Raw genomic sequence first — 12188 nt, 5'->3', positions numbered from 1 at the left:
ATTTTTCTGTTGGTAATAATGGAATTTTGCCTTTCACTCATTTTTAAACTTGCCTTTTCTTTTAATATGCTCTTTTATGGAACCAAAAAATTTCATAGACGCTGAGCATATTTTTTTGCTAATGTTTTTGAGTCATATGCTCTATGAGAGCAGAGATTTATCCATCTTATTCTCCACTGTATTCCTCAAACCCAGCAGAGTACAGAGTCATTTACTCTCTAAATATTTACTGAATAAGTATATGAAAGTAAGAAATTGAAAAATGCACTTATAAACTCAGACATTTGTTAAAATCAGGAATACAGTGTACAGAGATGCCTTAAGTCCACTTAATAAACATCTCAATTGCTTTTTGATTGATAAGACTCATGTAAATGTATTAAATACATAAAATAATTAAGAATAGAGACCCACCCACATGTCTGTCCAGGATGACAACTTTCTTTGAATGAAAAAAAACATGTAAATATAAAAAAGGAATAAATATAAGTAGGATAGAAAGAATGAGGAAATTAGCATTAAGGCCATGTTATGTAAATTTATGCCACTGCTCCTGAGAAAAGGTGAGAACGCGTGTGTGTGTACATGTGTGTGCCTGTATGTGTTTCTGCATAGCTATAAAACCCAAATATTAAAAGCAAAAACCTGAGTCTTGGACTTAAGGAATATTTATCCATGTTTCCAAAAGAAAAGCAAGTATGTTAGGCCAATAAATCTGTACTTTCAGCATAAAAATATTATAACACGAAATGCTGTCAAAATAAAGTGGCAGTTTGAGGTATTAAGTAGTTTGCCAGATTGCCTTCAGGAGAATGATAAGAAAAGTAATATAGTGCATTTCTAACCTATTGGAAATTGAAATCTGAGTTTTAAACTCAATTTGAGATCTTAGTTAAAGATGAATAATTTTAAAGAAATATAAATACAGCAATTCTTTTTCAGAAGCAAATACATGATGTAGAAATTGGCAAAATAAACAGGTACATGAGAATGTTAAAAGAAAATATGTTCAGGGAATACCCTAAAGGAATTTATAATAGCACTTCACAACTTTATGATAAGGAAGCAAAAATTAGAAGTACATATTTCTTTACTAGACATCTCCAATTTATAATATTTTATAAATAAATTAATTGTGTTACAGAATTTTATGTATTCATTAATTGTTTTACTTGGAATGCATTTTCCACAAAGGAATGTTTTAAATAATGGCTCACTTCCTAAAATAGTCAGAAAGACTTCTAATGTATCTTAAAATAAGGCTACTACTAATATAATACATTTAAACTAAAATTAACTCCCCATTTATACATTGTTCAGGAATGCATTCTAAATTCCACATGGAATTCTAAAAATGCCTCTCTTCAGGCAACAGAAATGAGGATGCTCTAATGCAATGCTGTCCAGTAGAACTCTACAAGACCCACATATGCCTGGCTATTGAGGACTTGGAATGTGGCTAGTACAAAGAAAAACTGAATTATTCATTTTATAAATAGCCACACGTGGCTAGTGGCTACCTTATTGGACAGCACATGTCTAACTCATGTTTCTAAGGCCTTGTTACAAATTGTGTATTGGAGAGCAGGGCAGAGGGGTAGATTACCCTCATTTGTTCACCATGATGGTGGGATGGTGTAGTATGGCTTTAGGCATTTTACAAACTCACTGTTTACAAACAAATTGTCATTGTCAAATCACTTTCCCTTTCTGCCTTGCATTCTCTTTTTCCCGCCACTGGAGAAGACCTACTCTGTCTTCAAGACCCAACTGGAATGTTTTCTTTGTAGTGTTCCACTTGACTCAATTACTACGTTCTTTGCATATATAAAAATTAAAACCTATTTCATAGAATGTCTTACATTTGTAACCTTTTTAAAAGATGTTTGTCAAACCCACTTTATCTTAGGCAGATTTTATTCTTCAACAATACCACCACTTCTAGTGTAACTAGTGATTAACAACTATCTGAATGAATGAATAAATGAATGAATGAATGAATGAAAGTAGCAAACTTACATCCTTCGCTCAAGGAGTTTATAACAGAGATAGACATATACACAAATATTTTTCCCTATTCTCTCTCTGATCTGTCCATAGATATTTTTTAGGACATACTCCTAAGGTCATAAAGTGAGCTCTTGTATGCAACCCTGTAAGAAGGAAGTAGAAACTCCATTATCTGCTAAGAATAATTTAAACTATGTGGAAAATATTAATTAAATGTTGGTTAATTCCTCTTTTTGAGTACAAGGGGCTGTCTGAGTAAATCATCTTATTTTACCAAGCTGGACCGAAGATTTATTGTTGTTTTCCTCAAAAAATTGTTTGCCTTGCCGTACTTGCATTTTTTTCTAGTTTTATATTATTAATTGTTCTGATATTTAAAATAATTTATTGAATTGATCCTTGTGTAGGACATAGCACCAGATTGAGCAGATGTTAGTTGGCTGAGGAGTAAGGAAGAAATGAATACTCACTACCTCAATATCAGATGCACTATGACATCAAGGTTGGAGTAGACACAAGAATGGGTTCTTTTTTCTTTTTTCTTTTTGTGAGGAAGATCGGCCCTGAGCTAACATCTGCCAATCCTCCTCTTCTTGCTGAAGAAGACTGGCCCTGGGCTAACATCCATGCCTATCTTCCTCTACTTTATATGGGACACCGCCACAGCACGGCTTGACAAGTGGTGCGTCAGTGCATGCCTGGGATCCAAACCGGCGAACCCCAGGCCAGCGCAGCAGAGTGCGCGCACTTAACCGCTTGCGCCGCCGGGCGGGCCCCAAGAATGTGTTCTTAAGGGGGAAATGTGATCACCTGTTACAAGGTGGTTTACAAGCTTCTAACACTCTGTATTATTTAGATTATATTTCACTTACGAGAACAGGCTTGCAGCAGGTAATTAACTATGTGAAGCCCATATTAAGGATTCAGATAATAAAATATTAACATAAATATAAATTCTTAATATGCTACACATACTGTGTGAGTGAATTCTGAGCATGGGGATATGTATTTACTAATTTCCCTTGGAAATTAATGTGCAAAAGAACAACCCGCTCTAACCTTGCTTCACATAGGCCCACCTCCTGGGAGGAATTTGATTAATGGGAGCAGTTATGAAAGGTATTATGCTTTGACTAATGTACTTTAATTTTTCTAAAAAAATTCAAAGGGGACCTTTCTTGCACATTCAACAATAAAATGATTATATTTTCTAAAATGTCTCATTCTTTTAGTTTTGACATTTCTCGGTGCAAAAATTTCTGTAAATATAATCCAGGAGAAGAATTTACATTTGAGTAAACCTTCACTGGTTGATAGCTATTTTATTTTTAAAGAAGTTTCAATAATATAATATTTCACTCTGCAGACAGACTCCTTTATTAAAGGAAATCAAAGGATAGTTTAAATATCTATAGCAGGAGAATATGCGATTATTTCATATTTGCTCTCTTTCCCTATTTTTATGTTAACAGGTTGATACTGCACTCTTCCTGGAGTTTACGTAACTCCTGAAAAATTATTTTTCCAAAACTTAAACTTAGCAACATGTCCTGATGGTTGCCCCAAATCAATTTTTTCAATTCTATTAGTAGCCTTTATCCTGCTATATGGCTTTGGATTGCATTTCTGTTTCTAATCAATCAATTTTAAAAAGCATTCCATTGCTCACTAATTATGCTCATTTATTTAACACATATTAACCGAGTCCATACTATGTGCCAGGAATGACACTAAGAAGTGTTGGTATATAGTGGTTCCTACTTTCATGGATATTATATTCGCGAGGAAGTGACTGATATTAAAACAACATGCAGGTAATATGTAATTAACAATTGTAATAAGTGATAGGAGGAAAAGAAAGGTGGGGAAATTTAGAATGATTAAGGTTTATCAGGGAAGGCTGCTCTAAGGAAATGATGTATGAGCTGAGATACAAAGAATCAGCAGGAAGCGCTACAGGCAGTATCTGTACAGGGCAAGGGTTACGTGTGTCAGGTGGCAGGTGTTAAAGAACAGCAGAGGGAACAACAAGCCTAAAAGCCCCACTGGCAAGACAAATCTCCTCATGTTGGAGGAACTCTCAGAGGCCAGGGGCTGGAATATAATGAATGACAAGATGAGTTAGAAGAAGGATCTGCTAGAACATCCAAGGTCATGTAGACTACGGAAAGAATTTGACCTAAGAGTAAAAGAATGCCACCTATGAGTTTCAAACCAAGTTGTCCATAGTCTTTTAAAATGAGCATTCTGTCTATTTAGTGGAGGATGGATTGCAGGTAAGCAAGAGCTCACTGAGAGTTCAGAATATTGCCTTAGTACAGGTAAGAGACAATGTTGTCTTGGACTATGGTGTGGCAGTAGAGATGAAAAAAAATAAATGGATTCAAAATACATACGGCTGTATGTGAGGGGTGAGGAGAAGGGAGTTTTAAGAATGAGTGCCAGTGTTCTGGCTTGCACGTGGTATTGGTCGGAGGTGACATTTACAGAAATAGAAAAGACTAGCAAGTTGCAGGTTTGTGGAAGTTGTCAGAGCTGAATAGATATAGCAAGAGTTTGGGACATGCTAAATTTGAGATATCTATGAAACACAAAAGTAGACCCCTCAAGTAGATCACTGCATATGGAAGTATGAAGCTCAGAGGAAAGTCTGGGTTGGATATAAAAGTTTGTGAGTCTTTGAATATGGATGATGATGATGACAATGATTATAGTAAACAGAGAGCACACTTTTTTCCAATTACTCTATTTACACATATTATCTCATTTAATGCTCAAAATGATCTTATGAAGTAATTACTATTATTCTCATTTTCAAGGTAGAAAATGAGGCTCGAAAATCACCAGCTAGTAAGTGCAGAGCTAGAGTTAGAACCATGGAGGTGCGGATCCAGATTCCTTGCTCCTATCTACACTCTGCTGTCCTTCAAAAAAGCCTAGATATATTCACCCCATCCTTATACCAAGATACAGCTTTTGTTTTCCATCAGAGAAAGATTAGGTGTTCAGAAAATGATAAAAAGTAGAAATTATTCTCTCCCCTCTTCTGATTTGAGGATGATTTTTTTTTTAAAGGAACTGTTTATTTTCCATCAACCTCATTTCCATTTTCGCTTTAAGAGTCTGTGGAAGAACAGCTTAAGACCACTCAGTGGGGGCTTTTCCCCATTCAGTGGCCTGAGCAGTGGGGTCTACAGAGCAGTCTGCAGCGGAAGGCTGAGCACCCTAGTCTTCAGTAGGGAACTGCTGGATAGGCACACAGGCACCTGTACACCTTCAGACGAGTCTGTGACCTCCGGTTGACTTGAGCTGTAAATTCAGGAACTGGAGCAGTCCATTCACCCTGAAATTCCTCCTTGGTCACAGCCTTTTCAGCGGCAGCCTGCGCTTCCTTTTCCATTTCTTCAGGATTTCTGAAGGAGCAGACAGCAGGCATGACCTCCCATGGGTGTTCTGGGGAGATGATGCCGTGATGCGCAGAACTCCTCAGGCCAGCACCCAGCGCGTCAGATTGACTGAGTGAGCTCCTTTGTTGTTGCATGGGACGGCGATGTTAATGTAGTGCAGAGGAGAGTCTGTGTTACACAGAGCAATGGCAAGCAGGTTAACATAAGACACCTCTTTGAGAGGCTGGTGGTCAGCCCTGGGATCAGTAACCACCAAAAGTCTCGGCTCCCAGAAGGCTGCCTGGTTCCCATTAGTGACGGTTCCAGGAGGGAAGTGGCCAGCAATAGGAGTGGCTCCAGTGGCAGCAGCAAACTTCAACATGGTTGCTGGCCAGTATCCCTGGAGGATATGACACTGACATCAGCTGAGTTTTCAATGGCAACAATAGCATGAGCTGCCAGCTGAAGTTTCTCCCAGGTTCTCTTCACATTTATGATGTAGATGCAGTCACTTTTCCTTTTGTATATGTACTGCTCCATTTGGAAATCAAAGTTGGTACCACCTAAGTGGGTTCCTGCCACAAGGACATCCTCCTCCTTCCTTTGCAGGACATTAAGGGCTCCGAGTATCGTGCAAGTTTCCCTTTAAGTTACAACAGGAACCCAGAACAACTCTGTATGGACCCCTCTCTGGGTAGCTTGGAAAGGCTGAAGATATGATTTTAATCCCAATCCTCATGCTTACATGTGATGAAGATCAATGTAGAATTGATTCCAATAAAGTACAGAGTGAGAAAAGAAGACACCCAGAACCGATTCCTGGGGAATTCCAAACTACAGTTTGCTAGAGAGGAGAAGTTGGCTATGAGATGCAAAAGATAGCCAGAGACATAAGAAGAAAACAAGGAGAATGTGGGATCATACAAGCCAAGAGCCAAGTGAAAAGAGAGCTGCAAAAGAGAGGAAGGGATCAACTGTGTCCACTGCTGCTCAGAGACCTAGTTAGGTTTATTACAGGATACAAGTTCCTCATAAATAGATACTGATGGAGGAAAGAATGTTGGAATAGCCATGGACATTTGAGCTCTTGGTCTAATCCCAGCCCTGACCTTTCCTAGATGAGAAACATTGGGCACGTCTCTAATCTCTAGATTTCAGATTCCTGATCTCTCAAGTAAATATGGACAAGTCTCCATGGGTCCCTCCTTCCTCTGAATGCTGTTCAGATGTCATGCAAAAAGTCTTTGTTATTGGTGGTGGATGTTACATGAAGATTAGATCCCAATAAAATAGTTTCAAATTTCTGAATGGAACATTACTTTCTTTTTATTCTAATGTGTGGTCTCCGCTATCAACACAAAAAAATATTTATACAAAAGGGAGCTTAAAAGGTTCTCAAGTGCCTGGCTCTCACCTTCAGAAGTTGTTCAATTTGGCAAGTTCCTCATGTACTTGTGTGTTTGACATTAGCATGTGTGTAGACATGTAAATGCTGCATTTGCTGAACAACATGTACTTATCTGCGATTCCAAATGGCATTCACATTTAATTCTATGCTTCTGTCTTCCTAAATCTTCATTTACTCTTTTATTAATATACTGGAATGATGAAAACAAAAGAAGATCATCTTATTCTTTACACGTGTGTGGACGATTGGTTGCCATTCGAGTAAGTGAGGACAAATTATGCGACCCAATAAAATTGGAAGGGTATCATCTTTCTTCTGATGTGGAGAATTGTTCTGCCTTTTAATAATAAGTGGGTTCAATATCTTGAGTTATGAGTAGTGAGTTTGATATCTCTAGTTATGAAGATTCTGACTTGGAGGGCAAAGTAGTGCTATGCTAGAGGACTAGCTGGATATAAAGTTAAAGGTAGCCATTGGGGTCTCTGTTAAGACACCGAAACAGTTTTGTTAATTTTACCTACAGATACAGAAGACTCAATGGAGTGATTATGAGTCAGATAGATTTAGGTTTAACTTCCTGGATCTAGCATATGCTAGTCATGTGATCTTTGGCAGGTCATTTGGCTTCTCCAAGTATCAGTACTGTCATCATTAAAATGGGAATAATATTAATACCTACCTCATAGGTCTGTTGAGAGAAGCAAACAAGGTCCTGTACATAAAATTCTAAATAGAGTGCTGGCCATATAGTAAGCAGTCGGTTACTGGTAGCTATTTTCATTATCATTTTACTATTACTATTTTTATAGTTGTCCCAGCATTGCAGAGTGATGTTATGAGGAATGAGCAACTAGAATATGTAAGTGACACTAATCAAATATATTATATATTACAGATCAGAATTTGATATGGACTGATGTCAAGAGCAGGGAGCCAGTGAATGACATCTTGCTACACTGTTCCTTCATTTTTATAAGATTTTGATATAGTGTCTAAATGTTGTATTATCTGTAACAAGGATTTCACTATTTCTATCTTCTATTCCATGTCTGAAGTAACATGATTTTTCAAAGATTCTTAATTCATAGTTCTTTATATGTATCTGAATTAGATGTGTTAAGGTATTAAATATAAAAGGGTAGACTATTGAGTAATATTTTATCATCCCCTTTTGATCTGGTTCTTGTCACAGGCAAACAGTAAAATTACTTTGACCTCAAAAAAAAGATTTTTTACTTTTTGAAAGTTATCATATAAAAAAAGTTATTTGATGGATTTGTTTCTGTATTATGAAAAATAAAGACTTGTAAAATGAAAACTGTTTTCGATGAGTAATATCCTGAAATCAAGGAGAGTTTTGTCGAGTTTCTGTTATGCGTTGACAACAAAATGTAAATAGAAATTCAGTTCATGAAATTGCTTGCAGTTCCTCTGGTCAATAAACACTTGTTGAGTGACTAACTGATTCTATGGCATTTGGAATTTGTCTCTTTGTTCTTCAGAAAACCCACAGGCATACTCAGAAAAGTTATACAGCAAGTTAGATGCTCATGTGTCTTTTATAATAAATTCAGATTATCTTCCATTATAGTCTATTTATTAATTGATGTCTTTCCTATTTATTGTGAACTCCAAACATCAAAGGGAGGAATTTTTTTTTTTTTTTTGTAAGGAAGATCAGCCCTGAGCTAACATCCGTGCTAATCTTCCTCTTTTTACTGAGGAAGACCAGCTCTGAGCTAACACCTATTGCCAATCCGCCTCCTTTTTTTCCCCCAAAGCCCCAGTAGATAGTTTTATGTCATAGCTGCACATCCTTCCAGCTGCTGTATGAGGGATGTGGCCTCAGCATGGCTGGAGAAGCGGTGTGTCGGTGCGCGCCCGAGATCCGAACCCGGGCCGCCAGCAGCAGAGTGTGCGCACTCAACCGCTAAGCCACAGGGCCGGCCCGGGGAGGAATATTATTAAACATTTTTTATTTCTAGAATTTTAAGCATGTTAATTAACTAATTAATTAACTAGCACATTCATTTAGTTATTCACTAAATAAAAGCTTATTGAGCACCTACTTTATGCCTGACATTGAATAAAGCATAGTGGACTTTAAAGACTTAAAGATGAAAAGTCATAGCTTTTATCTGCAGGAACTGCTGCATATCTATACAAATATACATATGTATGTATACAATAGGTATGTATCTAGTACATTTGTACTACATATGCAGACAAATCTACATACGTATGCAAACAACAGTATAAGCCAGACCACAGGAAGCATAAGCAGTGGGGTAGGAATACATCTTGGAAAAGTTGACTAAACCTTTCCAACAGTACTGAAGTTTTCTCAGAAAAGATGGTATCTGGCTAGTGCTAGAAGGATGAAAAGGATTTTACCCAGTTGGAGAAAAGGGAAGAAAAGGATACGGTGAGGGGAAGGCCATTCCTGGAAGATGAATCTAACACACAGACACAAACTCATAAAATAAAGACCATAGAAACAAAGAAGGGAGTGGTCAGGAATAAAGAATTTTAACTGCATGGGGAGGTCATACAGAGTTCTTCCCCAGACTTGCTAGTGAGTTAACTTAAAGTGATTACAACAGTTATCTAATTTCTAGTTATATGGATTGTTAAGAGCAAAAGGGATAGGAAGTCTTCTAAGACACGCAGCACAAATGAATGAGGTTCAACCTCATAGGAGAAGTGTTTGGGATTTGCTACTAATAAACCACTTGTTTTTCAGCTTGTCTCTCTGTAGCTTTACATCTAGTGCCTCTGGGACCATCCATTGGCAACACTCATGGCAGTTTATTAGTTTCTCCAGGTTAATGCTTCTTGTTTTAAGAATACTGAATATACAAATATGTCATATCCAGATCTAGGAAATATTTCAGTGTATTTCTGACATTTCAATGCTTCAGATAGCGCTATTCTCTCTTTCTGAATTTGAATTAATTAGATTATACCATGCTCTTATATATCCTTATTTTAATGTCTTGTTATTCAGTGGTGTATAGTTTACTTAAATTGCACTGCTTTTCCATATTCCCATATGATAAACTAGTAAATATATACTTATCTTTCTCATAGAGATGTTGTGATAATCAAGAAGAATGGGAATAAATGAATTAAGTAGTCCTTGAGTGGCTTATAAGAAATTCAGGCACAAATTCAGGTTGTTGTCTATTACTCTTGCTGATTAGATTTAAAGCACTGGAATATTTAAATATCCTCAAATGTTAAGAATTTATACTTTCTTATTTTTAAGTCTTTTTACTGAACAGAAGACTCAAGACAGCTCTAAAAACAGAAATGGCTATGGGGCCGGCCTGGTGGCACAAGCAGTTAAGTGCGCTCACTCCGCTGTGGCGGCCTGGGGTTCGCCAGTTCAGATCCCTGGCGCGCACTGACGCACTGCTTGTCAAGCCATGCTGTGGCGGTATCCCATACAAAGTAGAGGAAGATGGGCATGGATGTTAGCCCAGGGCCAGTCTTCTTCAGCAAAAAAAAGAGGAGGATTGGCAGATGTTAGCTCAGGGCCGATCTTCCTCAAAAAATAAATAAATAAATAAATAAAGACAGAAGTGGCTATGGGCCGGCGCCGTGGCTTAGCGGTTAAGTGCTCGTGCTCCGCTACTGGCGGCCCGGGTTCGGATCCGGGCGCGCACCAATGCACCGCTTGTCCGGCCATGCTGAGGCCGAGTCCCACATACAGCAACTAGAAGGATGTGCAGCTATGACATACAACTATCTGCTGGGGCTTTGGGGGAAAAATAAATAAACAAAATTATAAAAAAAAAAAAAAGACAGAAGTGGCAAAAGTAGCCACTTAAAACCAGTTGTAATTTTTAACCAATATGTCTGCCGTGATGTCTGGGGAAATTGACTCCTACTCCTTAATAACACTGAGCTGGTTAAAAGTGTAATTTTACAAATTATCTCTCATGCAGATATAAGTATTACTTCACTTTCAGTGTGTTCATCATGATTTACCTTTTCTGAATGGCTCAACTTTTGATGTCTACTTGGATCAAGGGTTGTATATCTTTAAACCCTATTTACCATTTTTTGTTTATATGCCTTTTTCCTGGATGCCAAAGTAGTTAAAATACTATTTCCATGAGATACATATTTTTAGGATGTGACTGTAATCTACTGGACACATTTTTCTTTGTGGCTTGAGGATTCAATTGCAGTGCTTTATTGTCACTATCATTATAACAAAATTTTAGTTAAAACTCAGCTACGTGTTTTACTTATATAAACTTTTGACAGCAAAAGGAAAAGAGATCTTATCCACCAGTGCATAAAGGGAGGGTGACTGATGCAAATTTTCTATATTTCTTACAACTCTAAGAACTTTTTATTAAATTTGAATGATTATTCTGATTGTAGGGATGGGACAAAATGGAAGTATAGAGTGAACACAAATATCAAAGGAGAGAGATAAAAACTAAGGAGGACGGTCAATGCTGTAACTGTAGGAAGACAAAAAGCAGAGCCATTTATATGATGGAAAGCAGAGAAATAATCATGAAAGGGTCAAGGCAGGTGAAGTAAAGGAGTGAAAAGCATTGTAATGAGTGGAAACAGAGCAGGATTAGTCATCATTTACATTCAATGCCGTCTTGTGGTCAGTGACATTTTGTGTTGAGGAAGATGAAGAAGGGTCGGTCAAACTCACATGACATAGTTCTGAATTAAAGGACTGCTCCTGACATATTTTATTACGTAATAATGCGTTTATGGAAAAGAAGTGGTTATTTGTTTTTGCTTTTGTTATCTATTGATAGAAAACAAATACTGACATTAAAGAACTCCATTTAGGGATTAAAAAAATAGTTACAAATTTCTTAGTACCCTAATTTTGCTAACTCTTATAAGTTTAGATGCAGTAGACAATAGGGTAAAGGGAATAAAAAAAGAAAGATTAAATGTTAAACACTGTAATAAGAAAACAGCCTGGACAATGTCACAAAGATGTGCCAATTAAGTTGGAATTTTGAGAGTAGGTAGGAGTGAGCAAAGAGTTTTCTAGAAAGAACAATGTGACCAAGACCACAGAGCTGTAGATGTGCGATGCTTGGCCAGGGAAAGGCAAATAATATAATGCAGCATGAAATGTCCACTAACCGTGACATAACCAAACAACTACGGTCATCAGATTCTTATACATGTAAAATAAAGAGGGAAATATATTTTGAAAGGGTCACTTCAAAAACAATTTAAAAAAATTTTCAGTATTTAAAGCTAAATCCTCAGCTCTCAGGAAAATGATGCTTTGCATTTTACAAAGCACTTTTACATACTTGGTTGTTGTTAAATTATGCCCTTTCTACATAAAATGGTTCATATGTTAAAGGTTCTAGATAGCTGAAGTTTTC

The 12188-nt window shown here is 37.2% G+C and overlaps 1 pseudogene; it reads right to left on the bottom strand.

Annotated features, from left to right (window-relative positions):
* Positions 1–5235: 5235 nt before the first annotated feature.
* The window catches only part of LOC131423047 (small ribosomal subunit protein uS2-like), a 38490-nt pseudogene continuing 31537 nt past the window's right edge, over positions 5236–12188 (bottom strand).

The sequence above is a fragment of the Diceros bicornis genome, chromosome 27, assembly GCF_020826845.1.
Source record: "Diceros bicornis minor isolate mBicDic1 chromosome 27, mDicBic1.mat.cur, whole genome shotgun sequence".
Taxonomy (NCBI): domain Eukaryota; kingdom Metazoa; phylum Chordata; class Mammalia; order Perissodactyla; family Rhinocerotidae; genus Diceros; species Diceros bicornis.
This window is presented reverse-complemented; position numbering and strand designations above follow the sequence as displayed.